The sequence below is a fragment of the Papio anubis genome, chromosome 14, assembly GCF_008728515.1.
Source record: "Papio anubis isolate 15944 chromosome 14, Panubis1.0, whole genome shotgun sequence".
NCBI lineage: Eukaryota > Metazoa > Chordata > Mammalia > Primates > Cercopithecidae > Papio > Papio anubis.
In genome coordinates this window covers 66,621,208-66,643,629 of record NC_044989.1, presented here as the reverse complement: position 1 = coordinate 66,643,629, position 22,422 = coordinate 66,621,208, and the positions used below count along the sequence as shown (strand labels likewise).

The following is a 22,422-nucleotide window of genomic DNA, read 5'->3' as shown; positions in this document are numbered from 1 at the left end:
TCCCAGCTACTCAGGATGCTGAGGCAGGATGCTGAGGTAGGATGCTTGCATCCGGGAGGCGGAGATTGCAGTGAGCCTAGATTGGGACACTGCACTCCAGCCTGGATGAGAGAGTGAGACTCTGTCTCAAAAAACCAAAAAAAAAAAAAGTAAACATCTGATACTCCCAAGTGAATGTGAGTTCTGGTCTTCCTGCTAGACAGATTTATTAAAATGTGTAAAGTATATACACCCTTAAAATATATTATTTGTTGATAAGGTGAAGGTAGAAAAAGGAAGGTATTCCCAAGAAATTGGCTTAGGTATGGCTGTAGTAAGCAAGGAAGACCCAGAAATGTTGCCAGGTCTTGGGTCAAGAAGAGGTCCTCTTTGTGCTGGGGAGAGGCAGCAGAAGGGTTAATGGGCAAAGGTGCCCTGGGCATCTATAAACCTGGAACAGCTTATTCTAAACATTCCTTGCACAGCTTGAACCTTGCTGGCCAATGGTAGGCATGAAAAGACATAGACTTATTCGTTTATTCTGATTTATGTGTTACCTGTGCCAATCTCTCTGGCAACAGGAAAATGTTACTATAACCTGGATAGTGCTTTCATTTATAGTATCTCCTTTGCCCATCCCTCTGAAAGCACAAGAAAACTTTGGAGAAAAGCTCAATAACACAGTGGAGAAAAGAACATTTTGCAGGAAGAGCTGACTAGGATTCTAGATATGTGATGTGCACATGTTTATAATACGGTTGGAAGAAAGGACTGAAGTTGTTCCATTTGCTTTGGGAAGGAAACCAATGCATATCAGATTATCAGGCTGCCCACCAAGGAATCAAGTCCTTTTACATAATTATCAAAAATGTTACTCTTTCTCCAAGGGTCAGCATGCTCTCCTATTTTGCCTGACCTAGAATAGATCTTGGTATCAAAATGGCCTTGGACAGGGACTCTCCTTATTCTCCAGCCCAGGCAAAGTACAGGGTTGGTGATTTCCATCCAGTTGGATAGTCCATATATAGAGAAGCACCCTTAGGCATTTGTAATAATTAATGTGAGATAGATATGGCTCACCAAAGCCAGTCACCTGTACCTTATCCTACCAATTCACCTGCATCTTCTACAGAAACCTCTCAACTCTCTGGAAAGGTCACACACACACACACAAAGAGATAAAGAACAGGGGAGATGTGAGGGGAGAATAAGAAAGAGAGAGAAAGAGAGAGAGTGAGAGAGAGAGAGAGAGAGAGAAGGAGGGAGACTTCAACTCTAGTATTTTTTTTTTGGTTGATTTCCTTGTGCATTCTCAGGCTACTCCTGTCCAAAGCATCAGGATGCACATGGGTCATCTATAAACACATCCTAAGACATGTATCTTATGCAATAATAGCATCTACTCTTTATTTACATTCTCACCCCAAAAACATTTATTTAATACTTATTCAATATGCTGTGGACATCATGCTAGTTATTAGAGACAAAACTAGTCTGTAAGACACAATCTTTATTCTTAAAGAGATGGCAAGTCAGTGGGAAAACAGACATGAAAATAGATCATTAGAATACAGTGTGGAAAGTGCTGTAAGTTCAATTGCGTGCTGTGCAGGGAGAGACTGGTCCAGCAGAGGCAAGACTCATGACCTTCTCTGAGGAGGACCTTGCAATCCTGTTGGGACAAGAACCTAATTAATTGATGAGTGAAGCAGCATTGTATAAGTATGTTCTGTGCTCATAAAGTGAAATTGTCATCCTGAAGTTTCAGACAATTAGAAGAGTAAGCTATGTGATTCAAGGAATACACTAGGGCGTATGCATGAGGGTGAGCATAGAGACCACTGCTGTCTCAGCAGAGAGCCCTGTACTTTTTCTTAATAGTGACAATAGTTACAATGAACTGACAACAGTTACAATGAAATGCTGTGGCATTTTAAACTTATCTCATTTATTCCTTATAATAATGCTTTGAGGTAGCTACACACAAGGATTACATCCATTCTAGGATAGACCAAATGTGGTTTGCTGATTGGCCCAACGTCTTACTGCTGGAACGTGATGGAGCTGAGATTTGAACACACCAGAACCCACAAGCTCTTTTCGTCAAGGCCTATTCTGCCCCTGCCAATGATGTAGCCCACACCTTGGGTGGCTTTTCTGCTATTGTCTGAAGCTGACAAATCGTACCAGTCTCATCCTCTGTGGCTCAGGGATGGAGCTGAAGACACTGAAGACAGTGACTATTCCTCCTGCACATGCACAGAGTTGGGTAGAACGAAGTTCCTGAGCTCTCTGCTGCTGTAGCTTCAGATGGAGGGGAGGAAAGTGACCCTGGATGACCAAAGTGTATATACAATAATTCTCTTCTCCACCCACCTTCTGCACCACCCCTAAACAAGGGTGGTTTTACGTGGAAGCAGTGGAAGCAGGAAATGGGCACCTAATGGGACCTGCTTTCACACCTTATTTGGCTATTCCCTGTTCCATGTTCAACATGCTAGGTTGGGAGAGGCGGACTTGTGGTCCTTAAGCTCTACCTACTAAAGAGCCCCTTTCTCTGACTTTTCTTGATTAATCTGCAGATTTCCCCAGAGATCTTTTCTTCCTTCTGTCTCCTGTGTTATGGCTTCGGTTGCTCCAAAGTTGGTGGGTTATTGTTGACCCAAAAGGCAACTTAAAAGGCTACCTGAGCAATGAAAATAAAAGAAAAGGAACCACAAATTTACTTTGCAAGCAAGGCCATTCTTAATTCGCAGTGGCAGATTAGAGCCTGGTTGTGAGAGCCCTGGCACCTATTATTCAAGTCCATGACTTATGTAGGTCAATGTAAATAACCTCAGGCATAAAAAGGGGAATGTTTATGATGGGCGAGGCATCCAATTCAAGTGGATGGTTCAACATGCATTATAGTGTTTCAAGCCAATTTTTAACTGAAAAGAAAGCACAAAGATTGGGATAGCAACTGAACCTCACTCCTTAGTGTGGAGGAAGGCAGTGGGATCACTTAGACTTCCTACGAGTGTCACTGTTGCCAATTTTGACAGATTTTCCATGTCCCTTTGGGTGCTTTCAACTGAGACAATCTGCTTTGGTGCCTTAGTTATGGACTCATGCTTTGAACAGTCAAGTGTATCAAATACATGGTTAATTGGAAGAGAATTGATCATGCTTCATTTTTAATAGTCTTACTAATCTAGTTAAATAGTCTATTAGTAACTACAATTATTACTTTCTTTTAAGGTGTGTTCAGTTACAAAATGTAAAGATGAAGTTCTACTTGCTAGTAAACTGTTTGCTAATTGTTTATTCATTGGCTTATACTAATTGTTGCTTAATACAAATGGTTTAAATAGAACACTTCTTTTAACTCATTGTTCATATCTAAACAGAATCAAAAGCTCTTCCAAAAGCTATTTCTCTTTAATTCCAATTGATGGCAACAACCTTTTATAGGTTCAGATGCCAGTTCCGTATCCCGACAGCACAAAATAAATCGAAAGTGTATATATTTTCTTGCTCAAAATTATAATGAATTTAGTATTGGCTATTGTTTTTCCCTTTTTTTCAACTTTTATTTTAGAATCAGAGACAGAGGGTACATGTGCAGGTTTGTTACAAAGCTGTATTGCATGATGCTGAGGTTTGGAGTATAAATTAATTGGTCACCCAAGTAATGAGCATAGCACCCAATAGCTAGTTTTTTACAACCTTTACCCCTCTAATCTTGTATTCCCCAGTGTCTATTTCTCCCATTTTATGACTATGAGTACCCAATATTTAACTCCCACTTGTAAGTGAGAACCTGGCAGTATTTGGTTTTCTGTTTCTGCATTACTTAAGATAATCGTTTCTAGCTGCATCCATGTTGCTGCAAAGAACATTATTTTATTATTTTTTATGGCTGTGCAGTATTCCATGGTGCATGTGTACCACGTTTTCCTTATCCAGTCCACCCTTCATAGGCACTTGGGGCGATCCCATGTCTCTGCTATTGTGAATAGTGCTGCAGTGAACATATGGGCACATGTGGTCTTTTTGGTAGAATGATTTATTTCCCTCTGGGTATATACCCAGTAGTGGGAATGCTGAGTTGAATGGTACTTCAACTCTCAGTTCTTTGAGAAATCTCCAAACCGCTCTTCACGTGGCTAAACTAATTTACATTCCCACCAACAGCCCACGAGTTCCATTTTCTCTGTAACCTCACCAACATCTAATTTTTGATTTTTTAAAGAGAAAACAATTGCCTTTTTTAAAATGACTTTCTGGGATAATACATACTCAGTCTCCCTCCGCCCTTCACCTTGGGTGTCTCCTGTTTCTCTAACAGCTCCTAGACAGGGTTGTCTGCGGATCCTTAGCTCTGGTTGTTGATACTTGCTGTCTGGATCCAAACCCATCCTGCCAAAAAGATAACTGATCATTTGTGGGCCTTCTGCCATCATTGTCTGAATGCTTACATCCTTGATTGATTGTACTCTTCTACAATTCCCTCATGCCATTGTAAGAATCTGATTTTCCTGATATCCACACTTGAGTGTGACAGAGACAGAAACGATATCAAGTGATGTGATGTTACTGATATGTTTGATCTTGTAATATCTGTTTGTGGATTAGAATGGAGTGATTCTACACCTGTCCACCTCTCATCTTTAGGTGTTTGACCCTAGAAATTTTAACTTGATTACATGATGCATTTATGTGAAATGTTCCCGTAGTGATCATTTGTTTTCCAGCGTGCTTTGGCCCTCTTTACCTTGTCTTAATTTTCTTGATAGCAATTATTACTACCTGATACTAAATTTTATATTTGTTTGTTTATTGCTCGTTTCCACCACTACATGTAGATTCCATGAGAGTAGTTACTACATCTTCAGTATTTAGAATAGTGGCTGGCACATAGTAAGCACTGGATATATATTTTTAAAATAAATGTTGAGTGGATGAATTAGCCACAAGCAAAAAGGAGAGCATATTACCGATGATCAGTATCACATCCCCTCCATTGGAATCTTTCAGACAAAGATCTCTAGGCTGTTTTGCTGTAGTTTTGCCTAATGTTGGGGGAGATGAGTGAAGTACTGTACCATAAATGTTAAGAGCGTGGGTTTTGATTCAGATTCTCTGGATTTGAATATAGTTTTAACTCTTATCATCTGTTTATAATTTTATGCAAGTTATTTAACATCTCTGTGATTCTATTTCCTTTCTTTAGAATGGAGATAACCACACCTACCCCAAAGCGCTATTGTGAAGATGAAATAAAACAACATAAAGCCCTTATAATAGTGATTGGCTTATGGAAAGGGCACAATTAACGCTATGTGTTCCTAGTTAAGATCTAGTTGCAAATAACAGAAAACTCAACTCAAATTGACTTAAATTATAAGTGGGATTTATTGGTTCATGTAACCGAAAATTTCAGAGTAAGGTATGATTTAAACATGTATTGATAAAAATTCTGGTCACGTTTTTCTGCAATTTTCTATATCTTTCCTCTCTCCCGGGACTTCATTCTTCATGATAGTATGGTGGCTGCAATAAACTTGGCCTCACAGCCACACTGCACATCACCCAGAATGAGAGATTCTCTTTAAGTGCTTCCATGGAAGCCAGAGGAGGTTCTTACCTAGAAGCAAGAACTCTGACATTTCCTGGGAAAATTGGGTCACATGCCCATCCTGAATCAATCACTGTGGTCTCCGAGATGGGATGCATGAAATGTATTGATTGGCATAAGCTAATCATTTATCATTCTTTGATTCGAGGTGAAGTCAGTTTGCATTGAAACACTAGAATTTCATGGTGGAGAAATAGAAAGCCAAACCAGAATTGAGGCACTCTAACAAGAGAAAAGGACGATGGATGCCAAAACATAGCAAAAGTACTCTATTGGTGAATAAACTATGGCAAACATTTGAGTCCCAATGATGCTGTAAAATGGGCAGAGGGAGAGGAAATTTCATCATCACTTTCACCTTCACAAAACATTTTAGTGAAAAGGTTTAACTGATGCACTGCAATGGACAGAGGTTTTCCTCCAAGCTAATGACTTGCCCAGAAAAATTTCACTCCAATCTCTTACTCTTCAACAGCCTCTTCTCAATGAATACATTCCATTATTTTATATTTCCTGAACTATTTTGCATGTCCTTATACACTCCATGAATGAAAGCATTAATCTCTTTTAAACCTGGGTTGTATTATTTAATGCTTTATTTTTGAGACAGATTCTCACTCTGTCACCCAGACTGTAGTGTAGTGGTGCATTCTCAGCTCACTGCAGCCTCTACCTCTCATGTTCAAGAGATTCTCATGCCTCACCCTCCTGAGGAGCTGAGATTACAGGCATGCACCACCATATCCAGCTAATTTTTTGTACTTTTAGTAGAGACAGGGTTTTGCCATGTTGATCAGGCTGGTCTCGAACTCCTGACCTCAAGTGATCCACCTGCCTTGGGATCCCAAAGTGCTGGTATTACAGACGTGAGGCACCGTTCCGGGCCTGTATTCTTAATTTTATAAAATAAAAGCATCACTTGCAATCACTTCTCTTATATAAAATGAAAACCTATAATTGTGAATGGATTTAAGTTGAGAGATGATAAATTTTATGTGATATTTTTCTTACAAATCCTGTGTGACTTTGTCAAGTTGCACAGATACTGAGATAACCGTAACTTTATCACAGTGACAAGGTACACGATATAGTAGAGCATCTTGTTTTGGAAAATGTTCAGGCCATTTCTTATTCTTGCTTTTCTGTGTTGTTGTTTTAATGATATGCACAAAAGACATTGTTTTTATTGTAACCTTACTTATAAAACACTATTATTGACACCTGAGGATTAAGTTTTAATTGAAGTAAGATTTCAAATAGTCTATTATCTGTGATCCCTATATAATGATCACAAAGACATCCTAGAGTAGGCAATGAAACAGATAAATTTGTTGAAAAGACAGCTAACAGCTCCATTTAGCTCACCCATGCTTGCCGAACTTGACACACACAATTTATTCCAGACTGATGGAAAGGGAGCATAAAATATAGCCAGATTGTGATACTGTATGTCTCTCCGATGGTGCTTTGTTAGGCTGAAAATCAGGTATCTCATATGCCCAGTCATGGTATTCCCATAACTGCGGATGGGGATTTTTGGCCCAAGTTTATCATATTTTTTGATCCTTTAGTTTGGAGCTTTCCTGAGAACAAGGTTAGCAGTAAGTCCCTCATCTGTATAACATCTTGGATAAAATGAGCTTCAATACAAAGAGAGAGTAGGGAGCCATTCATGACTAAACCCAAATCAACTCCTAAGAGAGAAGTGAGAAGTGAATCCAACAAATATTTAACAAATGATAATCATTTGTGACAGTGACTGTAAACAATGGGGAGTAATTAGATTTGCTGTAAAGTGGCTCCCAGGATGTTTCAGTTTCTAGAAGTTTTTTTTATTTTTTATTTTTTATTTTTAGATCTCTACTCAACAGTTTTGCCTGGGTAACATGCCCAAGAGAATTCTGCTCTGGGTTCGTCAGTCTGAATTTGAGTCTGTTTTAAAAGGTGATTCAACAACTTGGGTTTTCAATAGCCAACTCATGGCACTGGATAACTCTTGGATTGTTTAGAGAGATTAGGGGGCCAGACCACAGCTGCAGCACTGTCCATTTTTAATAGAAAAAACAACCCCCTTCCATGTGTGTACCCCTTCCTGACCTCCAGCCAGCCACCCCCTCCCTACTTCCCTGCTAGGAAGTTTTCTGAGCTAAACTGGTCAAAAGTGACTCCACAGTGTAAAGCAAGGTCCTGGCAGCAAGATGCTAGTAAAGGAAGCCTCTTGTGAACATTGATTGGAATTACAATTACCTGCTGCTTCCATGTTTGTTTAGGACTAAAGAGACACGGGAGTTGACAGGCTGTGGAGGAGGAGCTCAGGGGACAACAGGGCCAGGGCTCCAGTGTGGGTTTCACTGATCTCACCCCAGTGGTCCAGGATGTTCTTGCTGTTGCCACTCATCCCATTGCTTTTGCTTTTCCTCTGTTCCGCAGGTCTCATTTTCTACCCTCACCTAGTTAAGTCAGGGTGGAGGTAAAATTTGCCATATAGAAACAGCTGTTGAAAAAGAGCCTCCTCAAGTAAGCGAAATGAGCAAAAGGTCTTTTCTTTTGCTTCCCGAAAGAGGACATGATGATAAGGACGTGGAGACAAAGATGCTATGAATAGGCGAGATCCTCCAGGTAAGCCTTTACATCACATGAGCTGCGAGGGACAAGAGTTACCATTGGGCCTCATGTTCAGATAAATCTGAATATTGGGTGGGAAGGCTGATTGTAAGACCTGGACAAGACACTTTACGCATGGGTGGTGGGGGCTGGGGGTGTAGACACAAGAGAAAGAAAAGTGTTTTGCTTGCTTGTTTCCATTTGCTTTCTTAGAGGGAGCTCACCTGCTCTGTAAGGCAGTAGCTCTCCCACTCTCTAGGGCAATTAGCTCACCACCTTCATAGGAAAACACTCTCTTTGCCTGTCTTCTCCCTTGACTGCGCCACTCTCCCTGAGAATGTGGCTCTGTTCTCTGACCTCTGCATTGCCCAGGATGTCCCAAGGAGAGCTCTCAAGGATTCTTGAATGGACTAAAATGTTTGTGACCTGCAGCCAAGAACCAGGGCAGGACAAAAAGCATGGGCTTCAACTCAACAGAAGTGATTGAGGCTGATTTAAGGCAACCTCGGGATTATTAAACACAAAGTGAAATCCTTCAGCCCAGATCACTTTTCCCTCCTCTACCTGGAAAATGCCCTCTCAGTCATCCAAACCCAGCTCAACAGCCTACTTCTCTGAGAGCCTTCTCTGCAACCTTCCATTTGGAGTTGCTAGCACATTTCCCCATTACAGTGATTCTCTCCTCTTCCTGCACTGTTTACCTGCATGCCTTGTCTAGCCAGACTATGCATCTTTCGAGAAAAAGAGCTCCTGTTCTATTCGTGTTTATTCTCCCCAAACCTGGAATAACAATATTGTTGTTGAATGATGATGATGATAATGAAAACTATCACTCAGATAGTACTTACTATGTACCAGCCATTGTTCTAAGCGCCTCACATATATTCACACATTAATCTTTACAACAATCCTGTAAGGCAGCTTCTGTTATTTCACTCCTTTTACAAATGACAAAACCAAGTCCTAGAATGGTTAAATAGCCCTTGAGACGTTAGATAATATAACTATATAGCTTTCTAGGGTTGGGACTGCTGCTCAGAATTTTGGCTTTGTTTTCTCTACCATTTGAGCCCATAAATTATTTTTCATGAGTGAGTGAATGAATGTACTGGAAAAGGAACCAGGAACAAATGCCACTAAGAAATGGTTTCGATTATTTTTTCCATGAAATACACAGGCCATATTTTGTTTTCAAGCTTTTGGTCTGACAAAATATTGATTTTTTTGATTAATTTCTTAATGTAAATGATATTAGAGAAACATAAAAAACAATACTATTTAGTCATAAGTAACATATTAGCATATATAACTGTGTGTGTGTATATATGTGTATATATGTATGTATTTAAAATTTGGAACATAAGACTACAACGAGTATGGAATAAAATAATCTCAAACATAAAAGTCATTCAAATCCTCTACCAATCTCATGTTTATGTCCCTTCTACAAAACATTAATTAATAATGATCATCCAGGCCAGGTGCAGTGGAGTGTACCTGTAGTCCCACCTACTCAGGATGCTGAGGTGGGAGGATCCTTGAGCCCAGGAGTTCAAGGGTATACTATGCTGTGATTATACCTGTGAATAGCCAGTGCACTCCAGTCTGGGCAACACAGGAAGAACCCACCTCTGAAAAAAAAAAAAGATCCAACCTTGGATTGAACTCCCATAGGGATGGAAAACTCTCTACTTTTCGGAGTAACCTATTCCCTCTTAAAATGACTCCATTGTTGAGTTTCTTCCCTACATTGAGCTGCAGTTAACTATAACTGACTCTGCTAACTTCCTGGAGCATCTTCCCACCGGTTCTAGTAGGAAGCAAAGTGCAGGGCTAGAAGACATCTTTGGCTCTCTCTTTGCTGTATATTTCCAAGTTATTACATGTTGATCCCTTTGTCTTAAAGGAACCAATCTTTAGATTTTACTCATTGTATCCATATCTTACTGCTTGACATTGTTCCATTGTCTTGAGTTTTGGGGATCTAGGAAAGAGGAGGATGAGACTTCTAAAAAAAGGCAGTCATGACAATAAGATATGTATATCACATAGACTGATGAGACTTCTAATAAAAGGCAGACAGGCAGACATGACAATAAGATCTGTCAGTCACATAGACTGATGTATCTCAAAATTTAAGTTTAATATGCACACACAAATCTCCTGGGAATTGTTAAAATGTAGATTTTGACAGTTGTTCTGACATAGCATCTGAGATTCCAAATTTCAAATAGGTCCCAATTGATGCTGATACAGTTGGTCCAGGCACCACACTTTGAGAAACACAGAACTATAACTTAAGGAGGTGTGAGACTGCATTTGCAATAATTCTCTTGATCCTGGCATTTTCCATGAAACTGGCACCCCTCCTTATGTAAGAACTCTAGTTTGCTCCCTTCACTCACAGCAAGGTTTCTCAAACTTTAATGGGTATAAACAATCCTGTGGGGGAATTCTTTTAATATTCAGATTCCTGGTCCTTTCCTGGCTATACTGATTTGGTAGGTCTAGAGTAAAGGAGAGAAATTTGAATGTCTTTTTTTTTTTTTTTGAGACGGAGTCTCACTCTGTTGCCCAGGCTGGAGTGCAGTGGCGCAATCTCAGCTCACCGCAACCTCCGCCTCCTGGGTTCAAGCAATTCTCTGCCTCAGCCGCCAGAGTAGCTGGGACTATAAGCACCTGTCACTTTGCCCGGCTAATTTTTTTGTATTTCTAGTAGAGACAGAGTTTCACCATATTGGCCAGGCTGGTCTTGAACTGCTGATCTCATGATCTGCCCACCTTGGCCTCCCAAAGTGCTGGGATCACAGGCATGAGCCACTGCGCCTGGCCAAAATTTGATTTTTGTATCAAGTGTGTCCCCACATATGATTTTGATGCAGACGGCCTTTGGCTCAGGCTTTGGGAAACACTGCCTGGAATGAAGAAGTTAAGTGGAGACACCAGTTTTCTACATAGCTCATCATTCTTAATCATCAGAGTGAAGGATGTCAACTAAATGGTGACCATATTTTGTAGGGGTTAGTAATGAAGGCTCGGATTGACACTGTTAAGTCAAACTACTCTCTCGTAGCAACCAGGACATACCCCAAGAATTCCTCCCTGACTGGAGAATACAGTCCATATGCTTTGGTTACAAGAAAACGTCAATAAATAATATATTAAGAGAGCAAACAATGTAGTGGACATATGGATACCACTGATCATTGAATTCGCTGGGCCAGTGCACCTGTGTTCTGCCTCTTAACAAATAGTATCTTCATAATATAGGATGATGCTACAAGGCCCATGCCAAATTAGTAGCACTCTTGTTTTAATCTGGATGATTAGAAAATCATCCAACTCCCTTAGAAGCCAGAAGAAACTTAGCCACATTTGAAAATACACTAAAACCATGAACTCACAGCTGTTTTCCCAATATGTCTTCTTCCCAGAGGATGTGAAGGGAACAAGTAAGTGAGGTCAATGTTCTTAACTAAGCCCTGGAAATAAACTGTCTGAGTATTACCAGTAAGGATTAGGGAGAACACTTCCAGGGAAGGAAGAGTTTGTGAGAGATGTACTCTCTGCATAAAGGAACTGAGACCAAAGACGCTTTCATGTTGATTTCTTGAGATGTTGAAAGGTGAGTAGAATTTCTGCCATAAATATTTCTCAGGAAACCCATAATCCAGTTTGCTTTCTGCTCAAACAGGCAAAATGCCACAGAGCTCAAGCATATACTAGGTAAAGGGAATAGGCAGAATGTGAATTTTCTTATTCTAATACTATGTGTGTATTGCCAGAGCTCTTGGCTTATTCACACATGCTTGCATAATTCTTCTTAAATGACCTTGTTGTGTTGAAAGCTTGCTAAAGTTGTGGTAAGATGATGAAAGGAAGTCTATGCTGCCTTAGGGAGAAACACCAAGGAGACACACATTTTCAATGAGGATTTTGTGTGTGTGCATTTCTGTGCTGACTATGTGTTGGAACAATGTGACTCATGCTATCAGGATATCAGGCAATGTGCCAGTAATGTTTGAAAATAAAATGGCTAGGAAAATTATTGCAAAATGCAGATGTTCTTGTGGCAATCTTTAATAAATGATATGGACATCTACACATCAGCAGAGTGTGTACCGTATCCACTCCCAGATCCTCACAGATGAGGCATGATGATTGGATATGGTGATAGAGGATCAAAAGGGTTATTGGGACAACCATCCTTTGACCTTTGCAAAGCAGACAAACATTCAGCGTTGCATAGAGACATAACAACATACGATGACATGGAGACTTTTGTAACAAGACACAGATGTAAACAACCAAAATGTGCCCAGCTTTGCCCCCCTTGATTCGTGGCTGTGGCTTCATCTCTTTTCTTCAAACTAACTGACAGTCCTTGCTCTTATGAGAATCAATAGGCTTCTCAAGAAAGGATTTCCCTGGGACAATACACCCCAACTCTTACAGCTAAAATTACTCAAAAGCTAAGGTTAAGTGGCCTATTTGAAAGTTACATATGGTTAGTGGAATGCAGGTCAGGAAAGTTGGGGATAAGGCTCTAAATTGACACCTGCTACATTGGCTCTAGCCATCCCCATCATCTATGTACAAGAATATGCATAATTTGTGTCACCCCATTTAATTAACCTTGACATATTTATTCAGATGACAGATTTCCAAGTTGTATCTCCTACATCCTCAGCCCCTAGCCTGGAAAAAAAAAATGATCAAAACAAATTTCTTACAATATTTGCTGAATGAATGAGTGAATAAATGAGTCTTTGTATGTCAGTTATCTTTTCAGACTCTCAGGAAATTCTTACATCAATGTATTCTTTTTAATATAAACTCATTTTAAAAATTATAAACTGTCATTTAAATTTCTATCTTTTACATACACTGCAATCAGCTATGGCTCTACCACTAGCACCATCATGATGACACATTCTTAATGCCAACAGAGACTACAATCAAAACCATTCAAATTCAGTTTCACATTCCAAGGGTCAGCTTCTTAGGAGGGCCAATTACAAATAAGTAATGCCTCCTGGGGCAATACTTACGTAGACATTTTATAATCCATTTTCTCCAAAAATAGTCTTCCTGATTGGGTTATTAGCAGTGGCTAAAACTGTAGTTAAAATTAGCAACCACATGCTGGAAAGCTGGCTAGCTATATGCAGAAGAATGAAACTGGACCCCTACCTTTCATCATATACAAAAATTAATTCAAGATGGATTGAAGATTTAAATGTAAGATTGTAAACTATAAGAATCCTAGAAGAAAACCTAGAAAACACCATTCTAGATACCAGCCTTGGGAAAGAATTTATGACTAAGTTATCAAAAGAAATTGCAACAAAACCAAAAGTTGACAAGTGGGACCCAATTAAACTAAAAAGCTTCTGCACAGTGAAAGAAACTATAAAAGACAACTTACAGAATGGGAGAACAGACTCACAGACTGTACATCTGACAAAGATCTAAAATCCAGAATCTGTAAGGAACTTAAACAATTCAAGCAAAAACAAACAACCCTGTTAGAAAATGGGCAAAAGACATGAACAGACACTTTTAAAAATAAAACATACGAGCACCCAACAAACACATGACAGAATGCTCCACATCACTAATTATCACAGAAATACAAAACTACACTGTAAGATGAGATACAATCTCATACTAGTCAGAATGGCTATTAAAAAGTCAAAAAACAACAGATGCTAGCAAAGCTGCTTAGAAAAGAGAGTGTTCACACACTGTTGGTGGGAATATAAATTAGTTCAGCCACTGTGATAAGCAGTTTGGAGATTTCTCAAATAACTTAAACAGAACTACCATTCAATCCAGCAATCCCATTACTGGGTATATATCTAAGAGAATACAAATCATTCTACCAAAAAGACACATGTACTCCTATGTTCATCACAGCACTAGTCACAGTAGCAAAGACATGGAATCAACCTAGTTGCCCATGGATGGTGGATTGGATAAAGAAAATGTGGTATATATACACCATGGAATACTACACAGCCATAAAAAGGAGATTGTGTCCTTTGCTGCAACATGGAGGCAGTTGGAGGCCCTTTTCCTAAGCATATTAACGCAGGACTAGAAAAACAAATACCACATGTTATCATGTAGAAGTTGGAGCTAATCACTGGATACTCATGGACATAAATATGACAACAATAGACACTGGGGACAATTAGAAGAGAATGGGAAGAAGGGAGGGGGACAAGGGTGGAAAAACTAACTGTTGGGTACTATGATCACTCACTCAGTGACAGGATCAATCGTATCCTAAACCTCAGCATCACGCAATATGCCCAGGTACAAATCTGCACAGGCACCCCCTGAAGCTAAAATAGAAGTTGAAATTATTAAAAAAATAAAAAACCTTCCATTGCAAGAAAACATCAGCAACCACTAATTATGTGATATCTTATGTGTCTCCCATCCTGGTCACACACACACATATACATACACACATACACACACACATACACACACACACAGAGCACAAGCCATGCCTCTGTGTTTTCTAATCCATTTTCTGATCTGTTTCCCTTCTCCTCAAATGTGATGCATTATTTTAACCCTAAATGATTATTTTCTGCCTCTTGTTTAGTTGTCTTTCTAGTGTTCCTGGTTATTATCTGCTAGTACTAGCTACCTCGTAGTACAGAACCTACCTCATTTTCCTCACCAGTGGGTGTGCATAGGTCGAATTTTAAGATATACATTTAATTAATGCAGTTTCTCTTATTTTGAGCTCAGAGTGGCAGCATCAGGACTGTGGGTCAAATGTAGAAGGAGATGTCTCCAGCCTCCCTCACTCTTTCCGGGTTAATCCAGCTTGTTCTGAATTGAACTGGAAACTCTGGCTGTCCCTGGTAACTTTCTTCTGGCTTCCTATTGGCTCAGGGCCTGTGCTACTTCAAACTGAGCAAAATGAAACTACATGAAGAGTGGGCACCATGGAGATCAAAGTCTCTGGCTCCCTCATTTACACATTATCTCACGTGCCTCCGGGTGTGTGTGTGTGTGTGTGTGTGTGTGTGTGTGTGTATTTGGAGGGGTGGAGGTTAAAGTAAAAGGGAGAGAGACTTGAGCTTATTCTTCATTCGTTGACATTTGCTAATGGCCAGATTTGCATGATTTTTGGAAAGTAATTTTGCAGCCTGAAAGTCTCTTTTACCAAACAGATGATACATTCTATCCAGTCTGAATCAGATGCACTAACTGAACACATCCTTGTGATACTCTGTGATGCTGATTACAAAACCCAAGAACAACAGAAAAATCTATAATCCCTGTGGATACAAAAAAAAAAACATAATCCAAAAGTTAGATTTGAAATTCCAAAAATATTTTAAATTTAATTATTCAGAATCTGTACCTATTCGTAATATAAGTTGTGGGATATATCACGTGAATGTAAGTGCATCTGAAACTCCGAAAATGTATGCTCATCTCTATGGTGATGTCACATCAGTTTTTACTTATCTGTCGACAATCGGGTATTCTCAATAACCCAGTGCAGTCTGGATATAGAAGGCAGAGTGCAAAAAGGGGAAATACATGGTGAGGGGCCCAGGCAGGTCTGATGTGGTGTAGCCCAACATGCAGGGGAGCTGTGGCCTAATGAAAGCCGAGAGCTGTTTCTACTCAGCTTCCTTGAAGTGCTTCCTTTGCGGTCCTTGGTCCAAAAGGAGATGGCCTTGACTCCCACCTACCTCTGCTTTGAAAACGTAAACCTAAGGGGTTCCTGCATGGCCCAGATTTTTGGTTTTCTTTCTTTTGATGCCAAGCATGATAAAATAAATGGTAAACGAACTCTGGTTTCTTTATGAGGCTCGCCTATTCAGGTTGGGACAAGCAGTGTATGGAATACTCCACCCGCCCCTCCGAAGCACCATCTCCACCCTTAGCAGAGGCCTCGGGACTGCTTCAGGTGCGCGACTTTGGCTTATTTCATTTCTGGTCTCCACTCCTGCTTTGCCCCGAGAGTATAGATGAGGCAATCGTTTTCTACCTCTCATGATGAGCCAGTGCCCTAGAGAACATTTCCTAACCCAGCTCCACCCTGCCTGAGAGTGAGTTTAACCCCAGAAAATTCCTTGAAGAGGTCTCAAAGAAATCCTAATCATCCACCGCAGAGAGAAAAGATTCCAACTTATGGATGGGAGGCCACGGGGAAGGGATGTGATATAGGAAAGTCAGAAGGAATGTGATGTAAGAAAGTCACCCATCTCTCTTGAGGTGGGACTTAAGGGCATTTAATACAGGTTTTTAAATGAACACATATTCTCCACACCCTCTTTCCTCTCCCCTTCCCCGTGTGCTTACATTTTCTTCTCTCTTTTTTATATAAACACACACCCCAATACCATAACCACTACCACCACTGGTGCCATGTAGCACATTCATACAGATCCAGATTTAAATCCTGTTGTGCCATTTGAGAGTTGTATGGCCTTATTCACATTATTTAACTTCCCATGCCTCAGCTTCCTCCAACGATAAGAACAAACACTAATATCTCTCTCATACGGGATGTTGTGGGGATTAAAAGAGGAGATAAAGTTTCCGATCTAGAGTTTGGCCCAATGCCTGGTGCTTAGCAAATGCAAATCTACCTTCCCCTCGCCTCCTGCTTTTTGTTCTCCTTGTGTAAATCCTATAAGCTATCCTCACAGCCACTCATTTTCAGAGGTCTTCCTATTATGAACTGTCCTTCTTTCCTTGCATCTGAATGGATTCTGACTTCTTGTACTGTGAGAGTCACGTACGTTCCCTCCATTGCCTGCTCCTCTCCTTGATAGTCAGATGTTTAGAAAGTTTTCCTCCTTTCTCACTTCCATCTCTCCTGCTTCCTTTTAAAAATACCTACAGGAAAATGACATTTAGCTGGAAGCACTTTCCACAGCAAGATGGCCTTTCCTCTGGACCTCTGGGTAGCCGTCTAAATGCAGCCTTCACAGATTAAAATCGAACGCCACTAAGGGGCTCTTCGGCAATGGCTCAGCTGCTTTTTCCTTTGGGGTCCAGGGGCTGTGTTCCCTGTATGAGGATCCCTTTGACTTCAACAAATTGAAATAACACCTATTTCAAATATATTATTTGATGAAAGCAGATGTCAGCAGATACTGCCTATGTAATTGATATTTGATTTATTCAAGATTTATGCATGCTGTGCCTTAGATTTATTAATGATAATCCCCAGCTCTTGTGTTTAATATAGTGGAACCAAAACATAATTTGCTGGGATCAGTCAGAAATGCATCAAAGTGATTAACTCTACATGCAAACCATTATCCAGTGATATCCCTACTGTGCACAGTGCAAAAGGAGGCAATAATACAGTAATTGGCTTCATTTATGCAAGTTAGATATTTGCCGTAATTGCTAGTAAAATTTGGTCCCTTTTATCTCTGATTCTGCATCTCCATATCCCTTCTCATCCTTTGATGCTCCTTTTTCTGGCAGGATTCTCCTGAAATTAGCAGATGCACATGTGCACGCAAGCATACATACGCATGCGCACGCACTCACACACACACACACACACACACACACACACATGTCAATCTAGCAGTTATGTGCTAAGGAAGGTAGAGACTCTTACTAAAACAGGGAGGGTAATTGCCTTTCTCAGGAGGCTCGCTAGTGGGGCACTGCCTCTGGGGTGGACGACCGGCCACCTATCTCTCCCAGCAAAGGAAAGTGGTGCATGGCCAGCAAATGAAAATCACATCCCAGTATTACTTTCTATCCACATCTATCACCTGTTTCCATACCCAGCCAGGCTGCAAATCCATAGCTCTCTTGGAGTGAAAAATCAGAGCTATGCAAACCAGCACTAGGATGACTTTTTGGGGGAACATGCCTGGTTTTTTTTGTTTGTTTTTCACATAACACTTTTAGAATTATCTTTCATACATGTGTCTTTAAACACTTCACTATATGCATAACAGTAAGGGCCTATTCTTTTATGTTTTATGTTGTTTTATTTTGCTTTTGCTAATTAAAAATTGGATGTACAGCCCTTTATTATAAGACTATGTCTTTTCTACTTAAAAAAAAACCCTTTCTGTTATGAACCGATGATAGATGAGAACAGTTTATTTTTAAAATTTGAAAGTAAAAATAATAAACACATGTGACAAAATATTCAAAGCCCACAAAAATGTGTGAAATGAAAAATGGAAGTCACCTTTCTGTGCCCTATCCTTTATCTCTAGTCCCTCTCCACCAAGGTAATCATTGTAATAGCTTCTTGTGTAGCCTTTCAGAAAATGTAAACAACATACCTACCTATATATGCACCATGTGCTTTTCATTTAATGTTCTATCCTAGAGATGTTTCCCTGTTTGCATGTGGAGAGCCACCTGACTCATTCTCTTTGCTATCTATGATCATTTTTAATTGTTTAAAGTGCTGCCTGGCCTGACAATGATGCCCGATGAGCTCTGTACTTGAAAATCATTTAAAAATTCTTATTTCTAGCTTGGGGATTGGGGCCACAATTCAGAATGAAGTAGCATCCTGTGAGGATTTACAGCAAGATGAAAACACATACTGCATCCCACATTTTGCAGCAAAACCTGCGTAAGATGGTCCTTGGTTTTCACATTGCCTAAATGTGCCATCTGTCTTCAGGGCATCTGGTAGAATGTGTCAGTACATCAGCATGGTATTCTTGATGGGAGAGGGCATTTCTGACTTCCATGCCTACCACCAGGTTTGGATCGGGGTTTTAGCATATTCAGGAATACATTAGTAAATGATGCCTACACCATCTACCTCATGGTCTCACATCACTCACTGCTAATTGAAAATGAAGTCCCCGGATGCTTTCTTGGGTTCTTCCATGGAACAATAAGAAAGATTAGTTTCTCTTTTTCTCCCCCTGCAGTATAGTCGGTATTTTGAGAAAATATAAGAATAGCTCACAGGGATATTCTTTTGTATTCTTAACACCATTAAGGAATTGCCCAAAGAATCAAATGGATGTCTTCTGACGTTTTCTAACTCATCTTTTCAAGCATTATGAACAAGGCCCAGTGTTCTGAATAGCTCTGCATGGGCTAGGCCTGTCGATAAACACCCCAAGCCTTGGTTATTAAGAGCACTGTCTACTCAGCAAACCCTCAGACTCCTGAGCCATGGACGCAGCAGTTCACTCTCTGGACTCGTTTCTCTTAGCTGCTGCAGAAGCTCTTCCTGCTTCAGCAATCCAAGTGATCTATTTTTCCTGTCCTAAAAATTAATTGAGTCCTGCTTCTGACTGCCATGGACTATGAAAAGCTACGTCTTTGCTCAGCAACAGTCTATCAGACTAGATCAAGCTGGACTTACTTTGAAAGGCTCCATGGCTTGGCACAACCTGGGGACCCTGGATCTGAAGTCTGAAAGAAATTAGGACAGGGCTACAAGAAGCTTGTCTAAGAGAGCCATTTAAAAATGTGAAATATGGCCAGCAGTCTGCACAGTACAAATTTTCAGTCTCCCAGAAGATGAGGGAACTATTGTTATTACTGAGGGAAGGGACAAGTGGACAGTTTGCAAACTGATAACATTGCAGGGAGTGGATCCTTAAAGCAAGACTCATTTGGGTCCAAGTTCCAACTGTCAACACTTCGAATTGAGAGGTCTCAGGAATAACACTTAACCACTCTGACTCCAGTTTCTTCTGGGGAAAAAAGTCTACATTGGGTGTCATGGAGAGAAGGAGAATAAAGTATATGAAGAAATGTATGTTAGGAAAATGACGAACGATTCTAGCAGAGTGCTTGGCACTAGTAGCTGATGAACAGTGATATCAATAATAGCAACAATGGTTACTAGTCAAAAAAGTATCCTCATTCAGGCCACTAGCAATTTTCTCAGGGAAAGGCTACAAGGATTTCAGATACCTACACTGTATTCTGGGGGACATTTGCAGTCCAGCAGGCCGCCGCCTACTCCTCCTCTACAGCAGTTGTCTTTAGGCTCACTATGCCCCAAAACTCTATGCCTGTGAGTCAGCGGTATGGACAGCCCCAAAGGGATTGCTTTGTTTCCAGTGAAGGACATAGTTAAGGAGAAAATGGAGACTCTAAACAGCAAATGCTTAATTAACTTCACAGTATGGGGGAAAAGTCTAGCTGAGGCTACTTAAATCTTGAGAAACATATGCTCCTTTCTTGGACCTGAGTCTTTTCCTTCCACAGAGCACTGTTCATGTTCAAGTTATTGAAATTCCATGTGACCCTGACTTTGGACCCCTTTGGCCTATGAAACCTCCATTACTTTTAAGCCACTCTTACACTTGAGGTAAGTTTGTAATTTGGGGAGTGTTTATGGCATTTAATTAGGTCTGTACCGTACCAGGAAGATATTCAAGGTTCTTTGAGGCCACTAAGTCAAAGATGTTTATAGAAGGTTAGAGTTTGAAAGATTCTTAGAAATTCCTGAATTTAGTAGCTTGGCTTTTAACTTATTTGGGATGAGTGCAGAACAGGTTTTATTAAATAAATTCCTGTGCAGGACACCAATTAAAGCAATTGATAAAAGTGCAGTTATGCTCATTGCAGTGGAGGGAGGGAAGAGAATCCCTGAGATACCTCTGAGATCTGAAACACCTTTGAAGACCACATTTGTCTAATTTACTTTTCGCCTATTAGGAGAGGATGACAAGACAGTTCTATCTTATGGTATGGTATCCTGGGTACAGTATCAGCTTCACCCCAGAGCTTGTTAGAAATTCAAATTCTTGGACTCACCCCAGACCTACTGGAGGCGGAATCCAGGAGTCTCTGCTTTAACAATTACTCCAGATGATTCCGATGCACGCTCACCCAAGTTTGAGAACCAGTCCCCCAAGGGCTTTTCAGTGAATATTTCAAGCTCATTTAATACAATGCAGCTTCAATAGATGGCAAGGATAGCCCTTTACACATCCCAAGGAGTTTCTGCGGTACACACCCTGTCTTGGGAGTGGTTCTTTTCCATTCAATACACTTTAGTAGCATTGCAGGGAACTCTGTCTATCGTACATTGGAAACAATTCAAACGGTGGTTCTTCTAGACAAATGGCTCCGAGTCAAGAGATTTTGATCCCCACAATAGATTGTTTTAATGGATTTGGCCAGTAGCCAAACTGTTGCAATGGAATTACACCCCCAAAATATGCTATTCTTAAGAAATTATTTGTCCTTAGAAAAATAATGAACTTAAAGAGTGATTTTCAGTTTTCAAACATGTTTTGCATGTAGTATCTTCTCGTGTGATAATGCTGCCATCCTAATCCTGACACCCCTACATAACTTTCCCTTCCTATATTTAGGAGTACAAAATCAAGAACGGAAGGGTTAGGTAAATTTTCCTAGATCACATACAGAGATAGTTGCAGAATGAATATTGAAATCCAGTTCTCCTTGGTACGTAGTTCACTGTTTTTTTTTTTTTCTGATGAATATATTAGGCCATTTCCTGAGACGTGAATTTACAACCAGATCAGTTACCTCTATGGAACTTTATTTTTTCTCTCTTTTCTTTTGTTGATAATTGGGCGTAATAAACTTCATAAACCCTAAAATTGTTGAATTCCCAGTTTGATGATTAGTTAGGGAGCGTCCTGCCCTATCCCAGTAACAGGTGAGGTGTGAGGTGTTATAACTAAGGCAACTATTCCCTTCTGATCCTATTGGTGGGCATCTGTTTCTAGTTGTAACTGGCCAAACATTCCCTTTGCAGGAAAACTAATAACATCTTAACATATGGTCTTGAATGTGAGCCGCCAAATGACCTTGCATGGAGATTAATTGAAGGTGTTAATGGCATAGTTCCCAGCCAGGAATGTCAAAATACTGGCTTGGTCTTCTATGTACATGTTTTAAGAGGATTTGCTATTGATACTGAACTGGATTAACTTTAAATATAAAGAAAAATACTATAACTTCAGCAACCACCTGGGAAGCAAGTTTCTGTAGCAAAGAAATCTGGATTAGTGCTCCAAGCAGGGTGCAGGATAATGAATTTGACATCCCTTAGGACTCCCTTGAAAAAATTCCCATGATACAATCTTCTTAAGTGGGGGTAATATAGGGAGCAAAATTCTGTTGAGGATAAAAAATCTATTGTATGACCTTCTCTAAGACTCTGCTGGAAAATGCCATTAGAGATTAGAGTTGACTTATGGGTGTTCTCTCCTACTGCCCCCTTCCCTCCCACCTCACCCAGA

The 22,422-nt window shown here is 40.2% G+C and overlaps 1 long non-coding RNA gene across 1 annotated transcript; it reads left to right on the top strand.

The window, feature by feature from the left end:
• The first annotated feature begins 6,572 nt into the window (after positions 1 to 6,572).
• Positions 6,573 to 21,816, top strand: LOC116270289. Its single transcript, XR_004178291.1, has 3 exons — positions 6,573 to 7,543; positions 8,030 to 8,218; positions 20,411 to 21,816. It is a non-coding gene; the product is annotated as an uncharacterized LOC116270289 (long non-coding RNA).
• The last annotated feature ends 606 nt before the right edge of the window (positions 21,817 to 22,422 follow it).